The sequence below is a fragment of the Labrus mixtus genome, chromosome 20 (assembly GCF_963584025.1).
Source record: "Labrus mixtus chromosome 20, fLabMix1.1, whole genome shotgun sequence".
NCBI classification, from domain to species: domain Eukaryota; kingdom Metazoa; phylum Chordata; class Actinopteri; order Labriformes; family Labridae; genus Labrus; species Labrus mixtus.
The window spans coordinates 13,510,875-13,534,624 of record NC_083631.1 but is presented as its reverse complement, the minus strand read 5'-3'; the positions used below and the strand labels follow the sequence as shown (position 1 = coordinate 13,534,624).

The 23,750-nt window shown below is 39.5% G+C and overlaps 1 protein-coding gene across 1 annotated transcript in view; it reads right to left on the bottom strand.

Annotated features, from left to right (window-relative positions):
• Window positions 1-22,568, bottom strand: part of gpatch8 (G patch domain containing 8) — a 197,666-nt gene extending 175,098 nt beyond the window's left edge. Inside the window, exon 1 of the mRNA XM_061065664.1 lies at window positions 22,559-22,568. The gene's annotated coding sequence lies outside the window, so the exon portion shown is untranslated. The remainder of the gene's footprint in view (window positions 1-22,558) is intronic.
• Window positions 22,569-23,750: the final 1,182 nt, after the last annotated feature.

Here is a 23,750-nt window from a genome sequence, read left to right as displayed (position 1 = left end):
TAAACTACTTCCTGAAGATGCCAGGAGTATGTCATGTCACTTCCTGTTATGCACCTTTTTGCTAACAGGTGGGATATTCAAACTAGCATGGCCCTTCCGTCAGGTTTGGCTGCTGCTGCCCCAGTAGTAGTTTCTCTACATCGGCCACATAACAAAGGAGACCACAGCTTCACTTCATCAAGCCACAGTAAGTGCCTCATTCAGTGTTTCCTGTTACGTCTCCAAACAGTTAGTAAAAGAAAACTAGCTGACAAAGCACCTGGAATCAAGATAGCTAGCTGTGAAGGACTTCTTCTCCATGTCGGTTGACAAGTTGAGGTTAAAAATCAATTTTTAGCAGGTTTTCAAGTCAAGAATGAACTTCCTGTCTCTACTGATAATGCTGCTGGTTTTTATTTCCATCAGTGTTTGTGTGTCGATGTTTTTAGAGACTTGTGTTTGACTCCGAAGGCTTCTTCTGCTGCTCTCCTGCTGTTTTGTTGCTAATTATGAAAAATGTTGCCTCGCTTGTTGAACTTCTGTTTTGTTCGACTGTGTGGCATGTCGGTTATGAAGATTTAGAGTTATGGCTTTGAATTGTTGTTTTTGTATAGTGTCCATTTGTTGTCTTGCTGCAGACTTACTGTGGGCCTCTAGCAGAGGAATGAATGGCTTTAAGAATGAACAGTCTGTAAATCTGATCATCTTCTTCATCCTCTCTGCTTTCTAATTTTTTCTAAATATGCAGAGTTCATTGTAGAGATGAAACTCACATAACGTTCTGTTGTTGTAATGTCATTTGCTGATTATTTTCTAGCTGGATTTTAAACACGGTAAAAGTTGGACCCAGTACATTTCCAGCTTGTGTACAATGAAGCAGTTTTTGTTTTTCCATTATTTGACTGAACAACTCATCGACTGTCTGATTGAAAACCCCATAGACAATTTGGTCATTCCATACATATAACAGAGTAGTTCTCACAGCATTCATTTGTAATATTTTGTCTCTTAAAATGTGACAATTTGAACGTTTGTGCCTGAAGTTAACACCCTCCTATATCTCTTTTTGATTTGCTACAATATGAATTAAGTAAAATTCATTAAAAGTTTGAATGTGTGGACTTGATGCTTGTTGTACTGTTAGTGGGCTTTCATGAATAACTTTGGTTTCTTTGGTGGAAAAGAAGCCATCTTCTTGCTTTCATCATCGGCTCCTGATGGACGACTGAGAGCTGTCACAAATGATTCTGTTTGTTGCTTTGAAGAATAAAACAAGTCCGGAGATTTGACTGAAATAACTTAAGCTCTCCTTCACATCACAACAACAGTTTCATGCAGGAACAAATTTACAACCATCTCAGAAGTGACACATAAGGAACAACACGAGTGGTTTACTTTGATCTTCAAGTTGCTTTATAGAGGACATTATCCAATCCATCCAAATTAAATACACCTATAGTTAGTATAAAGTGAAAAACAAACAATAAAAGCATCCACATTATCTATGTGACACCATAGACTGTAAAAATGTATGGATGAAGCCTGAGTTTATTTGTGTCTTCACCCATCTGTTACTGCAGGGGGCTCTGGAGGCTCATTGGCAGCAGCCGCCATGCTGAAGAATGTTGTCTCAGCTGAACTTTCATTCAAACTTTCATTCAAACTAACGACAGGCTGGAGCTGAGGTGGGTTTTAAGACTCATGACAAGCCTGTACAGAGCCATTTAAAAAAAATTCACCAGTATGTGCCCATGATGACAATAAATATAAAAATGTTTGTACCAGTCTGTAAACATGTTTATTAGCTGTAATGACCGGCTTTTTTTGGCTGTGGTGTGTATGTGACTTCTGGGGCTCCTGGAGCCAACCTCTAGGGGACTCTCGACCAACTGCAGGATTTTGCACTTCCGCATTGGCATCATTTTTCAAGACTGGAGGTTGCCGCTTGTGTGACACCTGAGAGACATTATAACATCAGTGGAAACTTATTGTGCATTGGCCACATAAGAAATATTACATTACTCAAAAGCAATGGCATAACACCAAACCAATTTAATGAAAACTTTATTGATCTCAGGAAATGTGCTTTTTTTTTTTTTTTAGCTTAAGGCATCTTTTTTTTTTTTTTTTAAACTTTTGTTCACACCGGTCTGAAGAGACTATCAGTAATGGATCCATGAGAAACCTCCAGTATTCAGTCCTGCTGCAGAAAACCAAGAACAGCCTGAAGGATTTGCTCTATAATTTCCGTCCAATTAATGAGCCAACTAAAACTGTGTGTCCTGCAGCACTTTCCTCAGCTACATCCTCAAATTCCAGCAATATTAAATATGGTCAGCTATTACAAATTCAATATGACAAATGCCCTTTGGAAGATAAACACTGCTTTTATGAGTTAATGCTACTGGCCCTGTAATTCTTTGCTTGTTTTGATGAGAAACAATTCCCAGTGTGTCAGTCTGTTCTATCAGTCAGCAGCCCTTTTATATTACAATGCAACTATGCAACAGTCCTTTTTAATACAACATTGGAAGTCAAACAGAATAGTTTAGCAGAGGACTTCCTCTTCCACTTTTATTTATGCCTGACATCGGAGGCCTTACAGCAAGGGAAGTGACCAGTGGGTTGCCGGTTCAAATTCGAACAAAGTTCTCCCTACACGTCAGTACACCTGTTTATGAAATGTTTCTTCATTTAGACTTCGCTTGATTTGGAGAAGGAGATAGTTGTCGATCAAAGGCTGTTCAAGGCCCGTGCGTCTGTCTTCAAAGATGCGCCGGTCGACACTAAATGCCCTCTTTGATGGCGCACTAGTTACATACAAGCTTTGACAGAGCAGAGAGATCAATCTGTGTTGAACTCCCATGTCATGTGTTGTTCTCTAGTTGACATTTTATTATGCTGTGAAACCTTTTTCTTTTGTAATTAGTTTTCTGCATGTCTGGCTTTGCATTGATTATCTGGGCCCAAGCGACAAAAGTGCAGAGGCCCTTTTTGTTTTTCCTTGAGAAAAGAGTTTGCCTCGTCGGGCCCGATAAATCTCATTCTTGAAGGCCTGCTCCAAAGTTCATCAAGCTTTGCACAGATCGCTAAAGTGGTCAAATGTACATTCTATGGATCACACAAACAGGTGTCGCCAGATGCCTCCACAGCAAGACGAACTTGATCGAACACATTTTTGATCAATAACACCTCAAAATGTGTTTAACCTTCATGTATGAACTTTGGTAGGCATGTATCCCGTCCATGAAAGTCACTTGTGTCTAAAATCTAAACTCAACAGGAAGTCCACTATTTTCTTTATGAGTTGAAATCTTGCTGAATCCTTGCCCATTTCCAGGGTCATATTAGGATGATCTCCTCCTATAGGGGATAAATCTGATCTATCTGAGCTCAAACTTGGTGTACAGCTAGAGGAGGCCGTGTTGATGAAAAGGCATCAAAATAGTTTTCATTACTCAAAGGCCATGGCCGTGCGAGCCCTCAAATTTTCCCCCTGACACAGGAAGTGATTAATAACTCAGCTGTTTGCTCAGATACTCCACTCTGAACAAAACATTTGATAAGGGCCCTGGCCTGAACACAAACATATTGCAATGTTCATTTGCTATTAGAGCGCCACCTATTGGCAATAGACAATGTTATAGTTTTATGATACAAGTTACAAATCCAAGGCAGTCCAACATATCAACATCAAACATCAAGAAAACCTTAAGATGTGAATTAAGTAATGTACAGTAGAAAAAAACCAGTATGTTTGGTCAGAGCGGGTGGCCGTTCTTTTTTCTTTGAAACTTTGGGATGGTGTTGGAATTCACTCTGATTCTGAATTTGCAGCCTTTTTTCTTCAGTTGCAATTGCCGCCGGTTGCCCTTGTAAGTCACCGTATGAATCTGTTGTACAAACATAAATGACACAAAATTTGTTTTCTACTTCTTAATGAGAGCAAAGGAGACTTGTCTTGATATAGTGATGATTGTCTGCTGTTGGTGAGAGCTGCATTATGTTTGATAAAAAATTCATATGAAGTTTTTTTTATTTTTGAAGATTTATTTTTGGGCGTTTTGTGCCTTTTATTGTAGAGATAGGAGAGTGGATAGAGTCAGAAATCAGGGAGAGAGAGAGTGGGGAATGACATGCAAGAATGGAGCCACAGGTCGGATTTGAACCTGGGCCGCCCGCTTGGAGGGCCACAGCCTCCATGCATGGTGATCGCACTAACCAATGCGCCACCAGCGCCCCCACCCAAGTTTGTCTACCAACACATGTGAGACTGAGGTTACACTTTATGCAACAAAATGTTGTTTAAGAAAGTTGTTTTAAAGCCTTTGTTCGCTGTATGTTTTCCTTCCTTTCAAAGAGTGTCGGTAAAAAAAAGTTTTCACAGCCCTGCAATATACTTTATTAAAATGTCATCATTATGCAACATCATTGTTCCCTCGCTGGATCGATGACAAACGCAGGTGGAGGTGGATGAAAAGGGAACCACCTGTTGTGTGACATTTAATGCTTAATTTTCCTGTCAGCTTGTTTTTTTTTTTGAAGAAACATTTCACTTCCTGTTAATTTACCACGACCGCTGAGTAAGCTGCTCTGTCTCCTCCTCTCACTTGGTGGATACAAAAAAATATCTCCCAGGCTTTCTGAATGTTCTGAAATCTCATGAGATTACCGCCTGTCATAGCTCTATAATTCTTGATGGGATCCCTACGCTGTTAACTTTTTAGAAATCCCCCACAAAAGTGCAACATCAAAGCTGAACGCCTAGTTGCTTTGGTTTCAACACAGCCAAATTAAGGTTTGTTCCGTCCCTCTGAGATGTAAAACATTGCTCTGTGAGCTGACAAAAACAGGCCTGTCTTAAATTCCTTTAAACTTACTTAAAGTACAAAAAAAGGTAATTGCTGCTTTGAGGATCTTGAATCTTTCCATTGAGCTTAAAAACACTTCCTTCATTTAAAACACCTCAGAGTGCTCCTCAGAAACAAAAGTAATCAGATAAGAAAGTGTCATGCTTTATATAGAGCTCTGGGATGTGAACGACTTTGGCTAATTGCTGCATTTAGACACCCGGTGTGTTTGAATAGAGGAGAGCGATTGGAAGGCAGGGTGCAGGTGCAGTGGAAAAGGAAGAAGTATGACGTCAATTTTCTTTGTAAGAAAAGTGGAAGACTGAAAGAAAATGTGTCGCCGCCGTTTTATTATAGCTGTGATGGAGCCTGTTTTGTGCAACTACAGCTGCTTCTGCTAATGCACATCGAAAACAAACGCATTCTCATGTTTTGTCTTGCAGTCTTTTGTAAATCTCTGTCTTTTTTTTTCCTTCTAAGGACCATCAGAGAAAATCCTCTTAGAGCTGGAACTGTTTGTGAAGGATGTTACATGTGCAAATGTCTGAGAAATACATCACTTCAATAATATTGTTATTTATATTCATTCAATCTCATGGCACTTGACAAGCTTAAAGCAGCACAGTTTTCTCTGAACAGGAATGCTGACAGAACCACAGACAGAGTCGAGTCCTTTCCCTTGATTTTGTTTTCTCAAAACGTTATTGCAGTCTTTAATTTCTGGCTTGAATTGTTTCCAGCTCTCTGCAGCACTTCACAGAATAACAACAGGTATCAGTGAGCCATTTGGATAATCAATCGAGTCGCCCCTGAGGTTGAATTGCGTAAATACATTCATCGTCTAAATGGAAACTATTGATTCAACTGGCATTAATACAGGGATGTGAGAATGTCTTCTGGAAAGTTTCTTGTAGAGAAATAAGTCTTGGTTGTGTTTTTTTTCAACAGTTTTTTCAACATTTCAAAATAAGGAGTAAATGGAATAAGCTTTTTCAACATGAAGGTACAAATTCTGAAAAAATAAATAAAACCCACACAAGAAACTGCTTTTCAAATTGACATTTACAAAGCTGAAGACTTTGACTCGAGCAAACGTTGTGTAAAGAGGAACATTTGTTTTTGAGGTTAGAGATGATATACCTGTTGTATAATCTAATTCCTAGACATAAAAGGAAAAAGCATTTGTGAGTCTGCAGAAACATGTTTCATCTCTAATGAGTGGTGGCATGCCGGTCACTCAAACTGTAGGTTTAATGAAAGAGGTGGATGCTGGAGATGATGGCACTGTTTGACAAAAACTAAAATATTTTCCTTCATTTCATGTCATCAGAATTAAGGAAGATATGTAAGGGGGTAAATGATAAAATAGAAGCCTTTCAAGGTCCTGATTATTGCTTTTCTTTTGTATAATGCCTGCCTTGCATAATGCTTCACACTTGTCTGCTTTATTCTCACATTTTGATACCTACATCATAGGAATAAACTCGACTAATTATAGACATAAGCAGTCACTTTAAGCCTGATGACAGAGTGCCAATTAAATACAGAACATTTTCAAGGTTAAAACTACAGCAGTCTGGCTCAATATAAAACATACACAGGTTCAAATCAGGCAATCGAAAAAAACAAACAAAACAAAAAACAGTTTGTCTGTCTGTTTGTTTAGGTTGTAGTCTAACATCAGAGCGTCGGGACTGTGTCCAAAAACGATGTCAGCGAGGGGTAGGCTAAGTTAGAACATACTTTGTGGACAGAGCGGCTGATGCTAAATGAACACTTCCATACTGTGCAGGTGTCATGTTGCTACCACCTGTGTTTTCTGCCATTATGATGACCATCTAAGTGGCAGCACTCGATCAGGAAATCATACCATCGAAAAGATGAGTCACAGAAGTTCCTTCTGCGCCAATTGTTGTTGACAGAGCTGGTAACACAAGTCCCGCCCACATCTTGATTTTGATTTGTCAGTGAGCAGGAAGTGACATTGACGAGTCAAGCGCTGTTCCAAATGTTGAACAGTTTTCAACTGAGAGCGCTGTGAGTGCAGTGACAAAAAACCAGTTCAGGGCATTTTTGGCTGATTTTCTTTTCTTTTTTTTATTGAAAATGGGCGCTGCCAGAGCCACAAATGTCCTCAGTGGACACAGGTCCTTATGGTACACATCCTCCTCCAAATGGATTTGAATGCAGCTTCAACAGTCACCACAAATAAGTTAATAATGCAAAACACACATATTGCTAGAAGCATTACAAACTTGTCTACATGCATATTATCCCTGAATTTCCCATAAAACTCTTAACACATTTTTCCACTTATTGATGATGTATTTACTCATGTCACTACTTTACCATTAAGGGTATAAACTGCATAAATTGCTGCATGTTTGTTGCAGATTTATGGAAGTGTCAGTAGAGTTCATTGCGTAATCAAACCTGCCAGGTTCCAAAAACCGTTTAAGGACCTATGCTGTATCTACTACCTACTTTGTCTGAGGGTTTATTTAACAGCATACTATTCACACATTTTCCTGCATGTAGAGAAGGACTTTGAAAGCTGAAGCAAAGTGTGCTTGGACATCCAAACCAGTAAAAGTAAAATGACATGCTACTAAACTGTTTTTCTTTGAAAAAGCATATTTTCCCTGTGTTTGTAGACCTTTTGTACACAGAACCACAAGTGTATCATTAACTGGCAGGTCCCTCCAACATATTATCACACCAGGAGAGTGCTCTGAATAGATTATTCATAGTGCCTGATAACTGTGTGGGATGTTTGTGTAGGAGTGGGGACAGAAGCAGAATCTGCTGAATTTACCTCCACCACCACTAGCAGCCAATGTCTATATCACATTTACAATCAGCCTTTATTGAAACAATCATGTAAATGGAAGCAGTAAATTCAGATTTTACAATAGCACCAGATTACCAGGAGGAAGCGTCTTCATCACCTTCAGCTTAAAGTCTGACGGCTCAAGGGGTCTTCTGGTTCAAAATCAAATCAACCATCTCACTGTCAGTAAATTGACCAATCCATACAAGTCAGTCGTTTAAAATAATGTGTGTTTGTGCTTGGAATAAGGCTGCAAATTATGTCAACTTAGATAACGTGTTAACTGTTAACACGTTAATAGCAGCCAAGGAGTCCAGCAGAGAAATTAGTAATGTTTCAGCCTACCTTTATTTGATGTCGAGTGCAAAGACCATTAACATACATCCTGTCCCTTACAGGCTCATTGGTCTACCGCTGAGGACACAAAAAAAGTTAAGACCAGTCCTACTTTGTTGTTGTTTTTTACTTAAAATGCCAAAAAATAAGGAGAACTGATGCTCAGTTTGAAATGTTAACATACAGTTTCATGGAGGATGTCACTGTAAAAATGTGTTGAACTATTTTACCTACAATGTGCCTAATATAGGAGCATTTTCTGCTTCAACATTTATACGTTCAACATTTCTTATCAGTACTCATATAGCATTTAGAGAGGCTTTGTTTAAGATGTAATCATGCCCGAAGTTAACACCACAGAAGGTTTAAATATCATGCTGATCATAGGTCAAGCAGAGACCCTCCCTGATGATGAAACGTGCCGGTAAAGCCGACGAGCTACACCAAGAAGGCCATGTAGGTGCACTGAGCCGTATATGCAGAATACTAATGTTTAACAGCGCCCTGAAATTCTAATTGCGTTCTTGTTAATCAACAAGACTGACAACAGGCAGGGTGAGCTCCAGAGGACTGGGAGGAAATCTATTAACATACAATATGTTGTTGTGCTTGTTAAAATAATGGGAAAGCTTTGGGGTGGGGGTGGCTGGGGGAGGTGCATTGTTCTCCTTGCTGTCGCTTTAGTTAATTGCAAAATCCCAACCCTTTTAAAGCCTTATGCAAGTTTGTGCAGTTTGACAAGCTCCGTGAAGACTTGAACTCCAAACTCCCAATGAATTGTGTCTCTGGATAATCCTAATTGAACACATATTGGCTGTGCAGCTTACGTTGTTTTGGCACTTATTAATAGCATGCAGAAGGAGAATTCTAATGTGGTTTCTACAATTGAAATAAGAGATAAACAAGAGTCCAGATCTCTTCGGCCTGCAGAGACCAGTAATGCTTGACTTGTCACTATAGCGCTCTAATTGGGCCCTAGGTGAAGGCAGGATGGAGCTTTGGGGATTGACTGGCTTTATTTACTTTTTGATCTTTTCGTATAAAGCAGTTTAGATTTGAATGTCTTCGCTCTTTGATAAACAGCACTATGGATTACTGTCTGCCCTGAGAAATTTAGTTTGAGCAGATAACGGGGTATCTGCAGGACTTGAAGAGTCTTTGAAAAGATTGAACTCAGAAAAGGTTGTAAGGTATGAAAAAGTCAAGAGATGTTATTTAGCTGCCTAGGAGCTGGTCTAAGTGCCTTTAAAACTGTGGCCACTATTGCTAGAGTCACTGCTAACGTCTTTGTCTTATAATGAATAAGTGACAATTTTCACAGAAACATGCACTGATCATTTCCTTCTGCGGGTCCGGATTCAGGTATCGTAAATATTTTTAGAGCTTACAGCATGACGTTTTCACAAAACGTTACATAAATTTCAATACATAATTGTCTGCACTGGTTTCCTGTAATTCTTTGAACAGTATTAGTGATAATGGTGTTTAATTGCATGTTTTGTTTTATTAAAAGGTCTTAAGAAGCCTTTATTGAATTTGTTGAACACAGCAGGGACACTGGATAAAGACTATCCAAAGACACATTCGGGTTTTGTCAAAAATGTCCAAATTGCTCCAAAGGATTTGAAATGTAATTAATTTTTGCCTGATAAAACACACGGCCTCATTAAAGCCTCTGCTGGGGTGTATGTAGCAGAGCAAACGGGGCCTGACGTGGGTGCTCACCACTTGTGACAGAACATTCACAAGCTGGTGTCCCAGGGGTGCCGTGCATGGAGGCTTCACTTGCATGCCTCATCCTCTCAGCAGACACGGGCAGCAGAGTGCAGAGAGGAGTGGCAGCCCGGGGTGGGGGGGGGGGGGGTCGCTCAGTCCTGTCTTTTCACTGGCCAAGGCACAGACGTGTACTGTCAGAAGTGTCTTTCCACTGGGTGGCCACACTTTTGTGGATACATGAAACTACACAACCTCTTCACCCCTCGTCTCTGTAGATTTTTGGCAGGTTTTAAGATTTCCTCCCTCTCCTCCACCCCATTCATGTGGGGACACGATGAGTGTGAAACTGTCACAAAGGTGGGTTTGAGGCCAAGAGAAAAGGTGGGAACTTTACTCTCTTGGCCAAAAATAGCCTTTTTTTTTAAAACGATCCCAAAAAACATGGTGTGGGTGTGTTGCTATAGGTTCTGGTGGAAAGATGGGAATCAATCCAGGAGGACCAGTTTGAGTAATAGGTCGATGAATTTCAGGGGCATAACAGATGCCATAACAGCAATGCATAATACTTTAGAGACAGTACTTCAAAGTCTGGAAAGTTTTCCTCTACCTAAAATTGTGATGTAAACAGGAGAAAAAAAAAAACTTTGCTGGTTAAGAGATATTCTACCTGAAAAGAACCGTGAATGTTCTAATACTTGACTGAACAAGCAATAAGCAATTTCCACACACATTTAATTTCTTTAAGAAACCATGTTGTATAATCTTATTGTATAACTTTTCTTTCAAAGACATTTGATATATTATTGTATGTAATTCGAAGATGTCAGTACTGCATAAGGCTCTGTTTTCTGATTCAGATTTCTGTATAACTAAATGACTAAGAAAAATATGGCCTCCCCCCCCCCCCCCAGACTGGGGTGTTAAGCACTTGATGAAGAAAATGGTATCCTTCCCTTAAACTGGATTTACCGTGACCACATTATTTTCTTGAACCAAGCCAAACCCTGTTGTTAGTGTTTCACAATAGTGAGATTACTTTCTCAAAAGTTAGTCGTACAGTTTTGAAAGAAATAAGTTAAAATCATAAAGGGGCCTCACATAAATCAATAAGATATTATGGCCCCCATGACAACATACGACATGACACTTGATCCACACTTGAACTGGCCACCAGGACCCAAAGCCAGTCACACTTGTGCCTTCACCAATTGTCTTGACTTTTGGGCCACCACTCTTGAGAATTGAATCTGACCATTTCAGCCATGCCATTCATTTCATTAAAGGGGCTATATGTAACTTTCAAAAATACTGCGTTTGTAGTGATACCGCATGGCCGTGCTCGTCATACGTGCTTGTGAGTACACAAACGAGCATCATCATCGGCCCGAAACACTGGATATTTACCGGCATAGTGTTTACAGAGGAGGTAAGTGGTCATACACATGTGAAAGTCTGTGAAGGAGTCTGTTTGTCTGTATTCATTCTCCATCCTACAAATGACAGTCTTGGCAGGCACTGGCTGAGAGCAGGAGTGTGTGATGAGTTTGTACTGTTGATCTCTTTAAGCGGACCCGGGGAAAAATTGTATACAGGCAACACAGATAGACAGTGAACATCTACTTTTTCACATCAGTTAACCGTTTGCTTATTAATGGGCGATAAAAAAACGATTTATACATGTAAAAAGTTACATATAGAACCTTTAATGTTTCTGCAATTGATTAGACCACTTGAGGTTCAAATACAAATTTGGCAACCTATTGTGTCTATAAAAGGGCTTTAAAAGTGGGACAAAGGCATGAGGAGGCATGGTGTTTCATTAGGGCTGTAAAGTTGGTCCTGGTTCACTGACATGGACCTAAAAAACTCCAGAAGGCTCAGCATTTAATTCTGCCTCCTTCATATCCACTTTGGGCTAGTTGTAGCTGCAGTATACAACATTTACTGCACTGTGCATTCATTAAGGTTCATTATTAGCCTGCAGTATATAAAACTAATAATGCCCAAACTTAACATCATTGTCAGCAGCAGTAGCCTGATGGGTACTGGCCTAATAACCCCTCTGTTGGAAAGGATCCAACCAGTCATTAAAGTTTTTCCTTTGAGATGGTTACTCCAGCTGCCAACGGCCAGAAAGACTGCTTTGACTTTACATTGAAATAGCTTGTTTAGCAGGTGAGAAATTGCACATCATAAGCAAGCAATAGGATTAACAATGCAGATGAGTCTCTTCATACAAAAGAGGTGGTGGGCACTTTTTACATTTCTGCCCATTCCACAGAACTGGCCTCCTAAGACAAAAAAAAAAAACACCAGTTGATTCAGCAAGTGCTGAGAATGACTGGTGATGTCAAGTGATGAAATCACAGGGATTGAAATGAACATGTTGTACAACAACAAAGTCCTTTGTTGTGAAGAAAATGGTATCCTTCCCTTAAACTGGATTTACCGTGACCACATCATTTTCTTGAACCAAGCCAAACCCTGTTGTTAGTGTTTCACAATAGTGAGATTACTTTCTCAAAAGTTAGTCGTACAGTTTTGAAAGAAATAAGTTAAAATCATAAAGGGGCGTCACATACATCAATAAGATATTATGGCCCCCATGACAACATACGACATGACACTTTACATTTAGAGCTTTACTCTTTTTATTGTTTACACAGAAGCCACATTATTCAACCAATGAGCAAGCACTTGGCAATAATGGCAAGAAAACACTTCTTTTCAAACAGGCAGTAACCTATCACAGAACCAGACTCATTGGTGGACAGCCATGAGTGAATGGTTTGGGAAAGTGGGAGGAGAGGGAGAGACAGGAAACCTTTTCATTTGTTGTACTATAAGGCATGGACAAAAAAAAAACATTTCTTATTTATTAAGAGGACTTTTTGGTTTTGTCTCTATCTTAGACTGTGACATGCCTTCACATGTTTTCGTCCTCAAAGTACCCCATTGTTCAACCTTCAATCAAACACAGTCGCACATTAAAGCTGACCTTGATTAAAGCGCCGACGCAGTGCTACAAAGTACTTGATAAGTTTTTGATTGACATCCTGATAATTTACCTCTCATACATTAGCTGAATTCACACCCTGAGTGGCAGGTTCATAACCCACGCAGAGCAATGTCCTCTCTGAGAGTGCAGTTTCAGCATTTTTAGTCTTGCAGAATTTTGTTGCTTGATGTCAGTTAAAAATCTCTGATATGTAATCTTGCCAGAACCAATTAAGCTAGAGTAAATCTGTACCAAGAAATCCCACATCAAAATGGAAGCACTCTTCTGAGACACATGCCAGGACTGCAGAGTTAATTAATCCCTGCAATCAGAGGCCTGATGAAATAAGAGCTGAATGTTGCCCCTCCCAAGACAACTGTTAACAAAGCTGTTCGGCTCTTATTAGTTCTGCAAACCGCTTATCAGACAGCTACAAATCCAAATCCCAACACACAATTTACAGGCAAGTGTTGCTCCTAGGAATTGAGTTTAAAGTATGATTGTGACCCAAAGTATTTCACGACAATTGAATTGTAGTGAACTGTAGTGTGGAAAGTGAATTTATCTAGGCAGAACATGAAGCAACCAAGTAGCAACAGCAAGATCTCTTATTATTATTGCCTGTAGCCCTAAGTGAGACTTGACTGTTGTGTCACCAAGATGATTTCAGAAATGTTCTCTTTTACTTAAATTACCCTCATTATGTCAGTAATACCTCTACCCAGAAATCGCATGGGTATCATCAAGTAAACACCAATTTACACTCACTTTAAAAGCTGCTCCTGATTACGCTGAAATTGATTTTTTTTCTCTAAGACATCCTCAGTGGAACCCCTACATTCAATAAAATATATGAAAAAATGTCGTGCAGAGATTAACATCTTCAGAATCAAAATGTCTTTATTGTCATTGCACAAGTACCACAGAATTGAAAGAAGAAGCCTTGCATGTATTTAGCTGCACAGACTCTCCACTGCACATTTTGTACATTTTGTGTTTCTTAAATGTTTTACATTTTTAAATTGTATATTATATATTGTAATTGCTTCCATATTTTATTATTTAAAATCTTGCTATTTTTGCTTTATTTCCTTTGTTAACTGTTTTCTTTGTATGTGTAAATGTACTTGGCAATAAAAAAACTATTCTAATTCTGATTCTGATTTGTCTGCTGAATGGATGAAGTTTATGATTCATGCAGTGCAACAGGTTAAGATATGGATCATTGGTGGATAATTGTCTCTTGTTGTAATAAATTACATTTTGCAGGATTTAGCTACATCGTGCCTATAATCAGTGAGTGACACATTGGTTGCAAAGTGAGGCTCAATGGTTAAAGGGATACTTCACCCGTTGACACATGAATCTGTATTGACATTGGGTCATATATGTAGTAGAAATGTGAAATAAATTTTGAAGTTGGTGCCTTCTTGACCGAGAAAAGGCAGAAAGTGTCTTTTTGGCTCATGTGGATGAAAGACACCAAATCCCAGAATGCATTGCACCGCAGGCCACTCCCACTAAGGTCAGGTTTACAGACATGTTTACTTCAACACATAAGGCCGTTTCCTCAACTGATTCCAAGATTTGTTCCAGAACGAATTGGTATCTTGGAATTTCCTGGCAGAAAACAGACTCTACGTCTGTGTCCATAGGCAAACAGTGAGAGCACCGACACTACCAGGCGGCCAGCGGAGGCCCCTATGGCCAGCGGTGGCCCCTGTGGCCAGCGGCGGCAGCAGCCAAGACACAAGACCGGCCTGTCGGCAGCAGCCGTCTCGCCGCTGTATTAATATTTTTTTGCCATTATCAGCTTTCTCCATAGAGCCTGTTAGCATAGCTTCCAAGCGATATGGCGGACGTTAAGTTTCGATTCTGGGAGTGACTTCCCACCCACTGATCTGTGATTGGTCTGTAGCTTCAGTGGTCGAAAATATGAGGAACTAGCGTTGTAGTTTCACCCCGCTAACCACAACAGCTTCCAATGACGCAAAATGACGATTTTTGCGTCATCGGAAGCTCCTTTTCAGACTTAGAAATACAAAGATTCCCATCTCAGGGGAAAATGTGGGTGGGATGCACGACCATTCAAAAATACTACCAGGTTTCTAATGATACAAAGCTTAATGCAAATGGATGAAGAATCCCTTTAAGCACACAGTACAAAAAGGCCGGTGTCTGAATAAAGCCTTACTTGTGAATGTAAGCTTATTGGTTTGCACTGGGAGTTTAATGGATTTATCAGTAAATTGGAAATTGCTTGATGAGCAAACCAAAAACTTTGAGTACTAAAAGACTTGGCTTTCAGTCAAGCAAATTCAGAGAATCACATGAAAGATGTTCTTATTTTCAAATTGTTTTTGTGCAAGAACGAATCGAAGAGGGAACTAAGAAAATCCATGCTTAAAACCAAATGGCTCACATTCAGTCGAGCCATTTTGAAGGCTGTCTGTGTTTTCCTGTGGTTTCCCTTTGGTTTGCTTTTCAATTTTGGCTTCAAAGACAGTTTTCTCTCTTCATTGCCAGACAGAACCAAACAATTGTACATGAAATAACAAAGGAGACTTTGGGACTGAGAGAAAGGTAGAACAGGAAGGAGAGAACAAAAAAAAAAGTGGTGATACGGTAAAGCTGGAACAAATGGTTTCAGACAGAATGAGCCAATATAATTTAAATGTAATCTGTGTTCAATTCTCAGTGTAATAAATTAGTCTTTGAAATCAGTATTAAATACATTTGTTTGGGATGTTAATGTGGTTGTAACTGCAGGCAGTTTAGAACCAGCTTGTTAAAGTAATTGATTATGTTCTGGAAGCAGGAGCTCCCTGATGTTTAGTGTCATAAGGAAATTCAGTGTCGCTTGCCTATTACTGTAGACAAAGGACTTTTTACATTAGAACATAAAGCTTTATCTTCATTTATTCAGACATATCATCACACACTGAATTACAGGTCAGTGCAGACTGTTAGCTACAGAAGTGAACTTACTGTATTAACCAAACTCATTAGAATGGAGGCTTCCTTTTCCACACTCTTTGGTTAAAGCATTGAGGCAAAACCCTGTGTGTGTGTGTGTGTGTGTGTGTGTGTGTGTGTGTGTGTGTGTGTGTGTGTGTGTGTGTGTGTGTGTGTGTGTGTGTGTGTGTGTGTGTGTGTGTGTGTGTGTGTGTGTGTGTGTGTGTGTGTGTGTGTGTGTGTGTGTGTGTGTGTGTGTGTGTGTGTGTGTGTGTGTGTGTGTGTGTGTGTGTGTGTGTGTGTGTGTGTGTGTGTGTGTTGCTCAAAGGCACCTTGATTTGTCAAGAGAAAGTAAGTAGTGGTCCTTTCACTTTCACCACAAACTTTTCCCCATGTGGGATCTGTTTCCAGAGCACATAGCAAAAAAATAATGTTAAAACATATCGCTGCCACTTCTTCCCCATTAAGAAGAGCCTGTCATTTGTAAATGACTGTGTACTTCTATCTCCTTGAAAAGCGACATGAATCTTATTCGTAAATTACAGGCTCCCAGAAGATCATAATGAAAGCTCATGAAGACTATGTTTAGTATCGTGCTCCCATAAGGCCATGCTTTCTCACATGTCAGCAGGCTATTATTCTGAGTGTAATAAGGATAAAGGTGGATAGAGATATCAATAATGGGCGTGCACATTGGGGAGCGACAATAAAGCTGGATGAACGACATGACAGTGATAATTGCTTCTTTTATCACCCTGTCACAGTTACATGCTTTGATGTATTAAGCCAGATTTCCTCCTCTATTGTTGTAGTGTGATTATGGCACCGACGGGAGAAAATGACAGAGTTGAATGCAGCTTAAAACAATACTTCAATGATGTGTTCCCATTGTGTAATGCCGGAAAAACTTTGAAAAACAGAAAACCCCTTACTGTATCTCCTGTTTGTAGCCAGCTTCTCTCTGGTGTATCAATATATTTTACCTGCCAGTTTTTTTTCTCCTACTTCATTGTTCATGGCATGAAACACCTTAGGCTAAAGTCCTGAAAACATTTCAACAAGGGAATAGTCCCCGGAGCTGCAATACTGAAACAGAGGAGAGTGGGCGTTTCATTTTACAGAACGGTTAAATCTGTACAAAACAACCTGGGATAAAACACTCAGGAGCAGAGACATTATTACATTTTTTATCTGGAATGCAATGACCCATGCATCCTCTATGTCATGGAATCCACTCAACCACTGCTAATGTTGACTTCACATTGATGCAATGGGATTAGTAAAAACATTAGGGTGCATGATCTGAAGACTATGAATGTCAGAACAGCATTTTTAATTCAGTCTGTGTGGAGAATATATGGAAATATAAACCGGGATGAGTAAATGAGTGTGAAAAAAAAAAAAGATACTGCTGGTGCAAGATTCTAAGTCGGGATGAGCAAAGTCATTGTGGTTCATTTTCTGGTTACATCGAATGTGTGTATACAATTTTGTGGCGATTGATTCAACAGTTGATTCGATATTTTGTGTATGGGCGGCCCCCTAGTTGGCAGGCTTGTAAATTAACAAATTAGCAACAATAGTTCCTTTTACACTCAAACCATTTAAAGATTCATATCATGATGATAATCCAAAAAAAGAGCCATGTTTTAGGATATATTTTTCAGTATTTTTCATTTTTGTTACAGAATTTTTTAGTCAAGTCATGACCATAAGCTGTTTGTGTCCTAATGTCCAATCTTCCCACTGATGAAGTCATTTTTATCAGAACCTTACTTGTTGCTCCCCAACTCACCTCAATCATTTCCAACCACACCTGCATGTTAATGAGTTGTTGGTTGGCTTGTCCTTTACACAGTCATCGATCCATTCATGCTTTCATTGGTTTAACCACTGACTCAGCTGCTCAATCATTTTTGGCAGGAACCTGCGATATCTTCATTCATCCACATTTGCTGTGTGTATTAAATCATCTTCATCCTGGAGAGCTCATTTGTTATCTCGCTTTAGCTCTGACATGGCACGACAACCATGTCAAAACATTGTTTGTCCTGATAATTAGCCTTCAGTGCTTTAGAAACAACAACAGTTTGAGGCTAAGAGTTCGCCCATTATTAATCAGTCAGCTAGTTGTGCAGAAGGAGGTCAGGATTATATTCAACCAACGCTTTTGGGTAAAAAAGGTGAGAGAAAACGAAATAAAAAACATGTACATGGCTGATTGTTTCATTGCCATCTTCAGTTTGCAAAAGCACATAATGATTTTGCTGTTGATTTCCCTTGTGTAATTGTCTTAAAGTATTTTCATCAAATATTTACACACAAACTTATTCATGAGTTTTAAAACCAGCCACATTGTTGTTCAGTCTGTCTTGTTACTGTCTTGCAGCTGGCTGCAGGAGGCCTCAGTCGGGGAGAAGAATTCAATCTGGCAGGTTTGCTTACGTTTCAAAAAGAATGAAAATCAAAGGCTCCTCTTTTTCAATAATCTTCCATTTACACTGCAGTATTATTGGTTTGAATTAAATGTTCTATATGACAGCATGAAGATATGTATGTTTTTTATATGGGCTCATCTGTTGAATAATGTGAATATTTACAGAAGACTAAAAAGCCCTTTGCTGGTACATCTTGTTAATTATCCAAAAATGAAACTCAACTTTGTTTCAGTTTTGAAATATGTTCTTACCTTAAGTCAGACAAAATCAGTACTTCTAAAGACAAAATAACAAAAAAAAAAAAAAAATTCTGCATATTTTGAATGGAAGTAGCTCAGCCAGTAGGGACTTGGGTGGGGAACTGAAGGGTCACTAGTTCAGGTCCAGGTGCAAACCAAAGTATGGAAGTTGGTCTGGTTGCTGGAGAGGTGCCAGGTAACTCCTCGAGTACTACTGAGGAGCCCTTGAGCAAGGCACAGAACCCCCATCAGTTCTGGTGCACTACCTGTGTAGCAGTGTGTAGCAGTGTGTAGCAGCTCCACTCTGACATCTGCATGTCCACAGGTCCTGTTTGTTAAGTGTGTAATCTGGGCATATGTCTCTCAATAACAGAGTGTAAAACCAGAATTTAACAAAGTATGGAAGATATATATATATATATATATATATATATATATATATATTTATATATATATTTCATTGACTTCATTAAACCTGGACAGTTGCACTCAAAGCCATTTTAAAATTATATATCTCCACTTTGGTTTTCCCAATCATGTTGTCTTCATTTTAACATTTAGATTCTAACCCACTACATACATTTGCCTTCCAAGCCATTATTTTATTTCTTTATTGTTTTGATTTTGTCTTTGTCTTTGCAGTTTCAGGGAATTATATCCGCATCTTCAAACTTTTGATACTTTCCACTGTAATGTGTTTATTCTTTGTAGATTACAAAGTCACAGGTTAAGACGTTTATTGACTTTGAAGCCTTGCGAGTCACGATTTCTGGACTGACATGATAACCAGCAAAGCTGATTGAGGGGGGTGACCTTCAAAAATGCTTATCCAGGCCTGCTGCTCAGGGCAACCTAATATTGGCATTGGATTATTCTAAAATCTTAATTAGTATGCTTGGGCTCTGGATCAAGCAACCTCCATGAAGGAGCATCCATGCAATTATATTTATCAGTTATCTAAATCTAAACTGGGCTGCTGGACAAAATGGTTGCCTTTAAAAAAAAAAGGGATTTGGTAATTGTATTGATCCTCCTTCTTGAAAATCTTGCCAATAGGGTGCAAGTGCTGTCAGAATGGAAGCATAATCTAATGTGTGAAGCATTTCCAATTTCGCCCTTTATATCTATACAGTACAGAAGTGTTTGATGCTTCATTTTTAGGACTCTCCTCCTCTCTTCTAGGGCCAGCACCTTCAGCAAAAAGACCCCCAGCTGAAATAAAGGAAAATTAAAAATAAATTGATGGGTGATAGATTAGTTAAAATGAAAATATCAATAAAAGTATTCAGCATCATCCCTTTAAGGATTAAATGGGATTTGGGTTCATAAAAACCATCCTCATGCTCTTAGCGAGTAGTGAAGCTGACCCCTCCCTTAGGATACGAAGTCTAATGAGAAAGGGTTAACTCATATAGGGAGCACAGCCCAATCACGTATTCTTGACTCTGTGGGGCCATTCTAATGAGGGAAACCTTTGAGAAAGTACTCCAGCACTCCGGTATTTCATTAAACTTAATGATTTCCTTTAATTGTGCTTAAAGGTTGTGAAATAACCGCTCTAATCAATGGGATATCTCATTGTCTGCCTCTCTTCAGTGAGACTGCGAAGAACATGTTGAATCTCCTGCTTAACAAAAAGAAGAATACAAAAGCTAAAGTGGACGATAATGATGGTAAATCACTGAAACTGTCTCTGCCAGGTCACATGAGAAGCAGAGATAATTAGAAATTCAAATGGCCGCATTTAAGACAACTGTAACTTCTTCAGCTCTCTGTTAATCATATCCCTTAAGCATTATGAGATGTGATCGCGGCTGTCCTGCAGATTTGGTCATTTTCCCTACTTTGTGCCACAGCACTTCACAGCCATCTTTGAAAATGATCCTCTCGACATAATATGTCTAAGCAATGAAACCCCCAATGTTTCTTTAGCTACATATAACAATATCCAAGTGGTACGTCTGATTTTAAAGGCTAAATGGTTACCAGTTTCCCCCCTTAGTTAATCCTTTGAGAGATTAATGGAGAAAAGAAGCAGTGGGGGTCAGTAGAGCACTTTTTTTGGCTCGTGAGTCTTTGATGGATGTATTTTGGAGTGACTGATTGACAGTGGCCTGGAGGCTGCACCTGCGACCTGGCTGCAGGGATTATTTTATGTCACTGCTCATAAAGCTGACAGAGTTTAAACCAGCAGGACTTGTTTTTTTATATACTCTGCCTGATCAGCAAACAGGCTCCCAACTTTTAGTTTCATTCATGCATTTGGCTGCACTGCCAGAGTTTCGTCAATACACAAACTGTCACATTAACGTAACATTGATCAACTGTGACGCTAAGAAGTTCAGATTAGACGAGTGTATTCTATTAGAGTATAATAATGGAAGCCTTGAGTTACAAAGACTTTTGGTTTCTTCCATGTTCTCCAGTGTTTTGATGCATATTTTGTTGGTGCTTAAGCTTTCTTACTCATTTCTTATGTATTTTGCTTTAAGGCCTTTATTTCAAAGCAAAGCATAATTGGCTTTCTGTATGCCTCTATTTAAATAGGACAGTGGATAGAGAGAGGGGAGAGAGAGGGTGGGAAAGACATGGGAGAAAGGAGCCACAGGTTGGACTCAAACCCTCAAAGCGCTCGCTTCGAGGACCACAGCCTCGTTACATCGGGCGCACACTAACAGCTAGTAGGCAAGATTGTTGGTGTTGGAAGTGATCTAGTTTCATGCTTGTGGACCAATCACATTTGAGCATGCTATTGATGTATGAAACAACTACAAGTACTTTCTTGTGTCCTAAGTTGCCAATGGAATTGTTTGCAACTTGACCAGGGTGAGGAAAATGACGGTGTCCTGTCCCAGGTATCTGTTTTGAGTTACCTAGCTGAACACCTGCTGCACAGGAAGCCCACTATGCTGTTTCCCAGAGACTGAATAGTCAACAGAAGACTGCATTTTTTCGCCCTGAGACGGGAAACTAGTTGGTCACTGATACACAGTTACAAGAAACAACAACTTATCTGACAGAACACAGCAGTCAACGTAGAAGACATGTTTTTCACTCAGGGTGTTTGAGGCGCCACATGAGAAGAACATAAAGCCTTCTGTGGCTGCAGAACAATCTGCTAATGTGCCTCAAGTGATGTCGCTTGAGTCAGCATCTGCTGGGTTTGAAGACCTCTGTGGCCTGTTTCTTATCTCCTCCTGAGGTTACTATCAACTCCTCGCACAGCATCCCAACATTTCAAACCAAATGTAAATGGCCAATCTGCATTAAGGGTAATACATGTTCCAGGTTTAATGACAACTGCATGGATGAAAAAGAAGATATATCTAGTTCCTGTAGTTTGATTTCAATATCACTTCAAGCATTTGATTCTCAGTCAAACAGTTTACAAGGAGTGAAAGGAGTGGAGTTGTCTCTTGACTGGTTTCCTTTATTACAGTTCTAAAATAATATGCTGGCTGCCCAGAGGCTTTTTAACTTAATTACATTTTTTAACAAAGATATTTCTCGGTGAACAATATCTGCTTAATGAAAACCTTCTATTAATGATAAAAGTTTCCTCTTCATCTTCACACCTAACTTTATGTACGGATAAAGATGTTTTTATTCTCAACCTGCTTTTAGTAAGAAACCTTTGGTCATAAATGAAATCATAGCAACAAGGTGCAATGGTTTATATTTACACTTTTTATAGTATATGTAAAGAGCTGGGAAACTAAGCCCTGTAAAACTGTGAACACATCATGTTAATAGGATATAAATTCAGATTATTTTCAAATAATCTTTGCATTAATCTAGAAAGCATGTTATAGACACAAAAGAATACTAACATTTATAATAATTTTCATTGAGCCAATAGTATACTTATGGTGTCATTATTTTGCAACCAGGGTTGAGTCAAGGCAAGTGATTTAAATTCAGATGAAAGGAGCCGAGCCTCATGCAGTGGCACAACGACTTCAAAAAAAATATGGACTTCAGAGCTCTGCTGCACTTCTCTCTCAAAATGTACCCGTCGAGTCTCCTTTGCAAAATGTTTTCCACATACTTCTGTCCGTTTGTTCATCCTCTTCTTGTTATATCACTTGAGAACCATTCGCTCCCTTTAATTTGTAAAACTCCAACAAACTGTCAAACACATCTCAGCGTTATCTCTTTTCAACTCGCAGAGGTCCCTCCTGTTGTGCCCTCTGCAGCCAACATCTCTGAGCTGTAACTTTGAGTCTCTGCTCGTCTAATGTGCGACCAGGGAGCAACTCCAAATAGCAAAGCACACTGTTGTTTCTGCTGTTTTAATGTTATTTTGAGACCTTCTTTACAAAGGATGTACGCAACCAATAAATGCAACGTCAACGAGAGTGATCGTGTTATTAAATGCTTATAAATATATAAAGAGATGTTTGCCTGTGATTTATTCCATTCATTTTCTTGAGCAGATCTATTCAACTTTAGCTCACATGTGAGGAAATAAAAGTCAGGGCTCAGATTGGTCCTACAGTGTTTGAATGCACCGCAGAGGATTGGATGAATATTGGTTCTGTTGGAGCTCAAATCTTCTGCACATTCCTCTGTTGGAAATATATCATAAGCCGTATGTTGTGTGACCATAAACCTGCTGGAGCGGCAGAGGCTGTGCGCTAAGGTACGGAAGGGTTTCTGCTTAGCATATGTTGTTTGCTCGTGCACTGGCCTGTGATGTCCAAGGGCTTTGTTCCCAAAGATTCGAGTACCAGGCAGCCGTAGCCCCTCCGGCTGTGTAAGCTTTTGGATCTTACTCATGTGAAATTGATGTGTGGGGAGGACACTGATCCATGTTGAAATGGGACAGCACCCGAAAACAAATGTCCAAAGCATTCTCATCCATGCCTCCCTTTAAGCGCCACAGTTTTCTCTTTGAGCTTTGACAGGTCAGGCATTCAAATTAAAGGGGGCACGTAAAGCGTAAAGGGCCCAGTTGTGACCAGTGTTTGTTGCCTCATGAATCACGGATAAGCCAAGTTCACAGATGAAAGGGAAGGGGGTTCTCTATCCATGCCAGCTGTCCCTGAAGGGGGGGACATAATGTGCAGCCGTATCATTGTTCCCAGAGGAGCCTCCCAGCTCCCGTATGAGTGTCCAGTAACAACATGACACATTGTTTCTTTATTAGCAGATCGTGTGTGTCCTCACTTTGTCTCTTGTTTCACAGTGTCTTCGACGGCAGCAATCAAACAAGGTACTGCCAACATCATCTGTACCTGTAGCACACGTGGCATAAGAATATTTTGCATTATAAAGGATGTTTGCGTAACATTTAGAAAAGGACTTTCAATGCCTCAGTCATTATTCAACACTCCCTTGATCACAAATTAGTCTACAGAGGTATATTTTACATTGACACTCTGTAGATGTACGTAGATAAGTTTTTCT